Genomic DNA, 1,798 nt, shown 5'->3' on the forward strand with positions numbered 1-1,798 from the left:
TGACCGGCTCCCATTGTTCGCGGATACGTTTCATGAACATTTAGTAATCTTAATTTGGTGATCCATGAACATTTAGTGATCTTCATATGGTGATGCACGGAGTTGTCCTAATCAAGTTCCTCTATAAAAGTTTCTGCACAGGTGTTCTAAGCCCACCGTACAAGTTCAGCAGTTTTCACTCGATGTTACAGTTTCCATTTATTTTTAATAACTAGAATTTGGTAACTAATGTAGGACTATATATATATCCTAGAATCTGGTATGATTGGTCAAACATGTCACTGTCCATCATGGTCATTCAAACCGCAGTACTCCTGGCAGTTTTTTTAAACCCAACTGTGCACATACGAAAGCTGTAGTAGTAGTATATTATTTTCCTTCCGTGCCTTATCATTGGGGTATCCCCTTTTTATAACAACTTTCCCTTAAAATACCAGCGATACCATCACTCGAAAGTATATTATTTTTCCTGAGAAACATCAAAGTAAAAAAAATGATGGAAGCTTATTTCGTGGTGGGTGTCGAAGGCAGAGACTTTTCTCCTGCTCTTTTAGGTTTTGCTCGTGTATTCTAATCTGTTGTGTACACTAGTGGAGGACTCAAAAGCACAAGAATCCAAACTAGCCTCGATGGAGTATAAAAAGTGCAGTTGTTGCCTGGAATTTTGTAGAGCAGATATGCCAACCATTTGAAGCTGTATAATACTCCTTGTAATGATATTATAAGAGTACTACAGCTCCACAAGCCAACAAGAAATGATTGAAAACCGAAGAAGTTTGAAATCTGGCCTGCGGAAGCCTGACGTGTGCTTTTCGTTTTATAGAAAAGGAAAAATCTGACGTTTGGCTAGCCAGTACGTCTACGAGGAGTAGCACTATATTGCACGCACTCGCAACTCGCAAGCTGAAAAAGACCCGGAGCTGAGCAGTGTCACTTTCCCCCGGCGTGACGGGGACAACTCATCCGACGATTACACATTTTTGGTGTGACATGATACATGCAACCGTCAGAGAGACAGGGAGAGGAGGACAGACAATGACGACACGAGCTTTCGAGGGGCAAGCAAGCAGGGAAAGCCAGCCATGGCATGCCCGCACTAGGAAGTCAGACATGCCTTCGTCGGCATGAGCAATCGTCACCTTTTATACCGCGAGAGATCTGTGTGCCAAAATCTAGATGAGAGCGCGGGGTTGGAGATATCACCGATATGCATGCCAAATGGGAGCGAGCGAGGCAGCTTAGATTTGGGACCATATCATTCCCCTGTTCCACCTTCGTCTCCTTTTGGTGCGACGAAGACGCGCGGGCGGAACATACAAATGCATATACTACATGTCATCATCAGGCGAGTGTTTGGTTCAGCCCATTGATTTTGGTCCTCTTGCACGAGTGGTTCGGTAGAGCTGTTCAGCTAATACAGCCTCTGAGCCTTGTTTTGCACTTCATCTGATTTCCCGCAAATGCCTAGGCTACATGAGAGCAAAAACACAAGCATAATGTTTGGTTTGCAAGTCTGTGCTCCCAAATGCAACATATGGTAAAACACTAGTGGTGATTCCTGAAGAAGTAGGGCTCCCGTCCCGCAACCCTAGCCGCCGCCGCCCTTCCCCGCTCGTCGCCGGCGGGATCCGGCCTCCCTCGCCGGCGCGCGGCCCGGATCCGGCCCTTCCTCCCCCCGCCCCTCCTCCCCTCCCCCTCCTTCCGCCCCCGCGCCGCCTCCCTGGGAGGCGGCCGGGGCGGCCCCTGCGCCGCTGCTCTCGGCGTCGATCCGCCCTTCCCCTCCCCTGCCGTCGCCGGT

Source organism: Triticum dicoccoides, chromosome 1A (genome assembly GCF_002162155.2).
Source record: "Triticum dicoccoides isolate Atlit2015 ecotype Zavitan chromosome 1A, WEW_v2.0, whole genome shotgun sequence".
NCBI lineage: Eukaryota > Viridiplantae > Streptophyta > Magnoliopsida > Poales > Poaceae > Triticum > Triticum dicoccoides.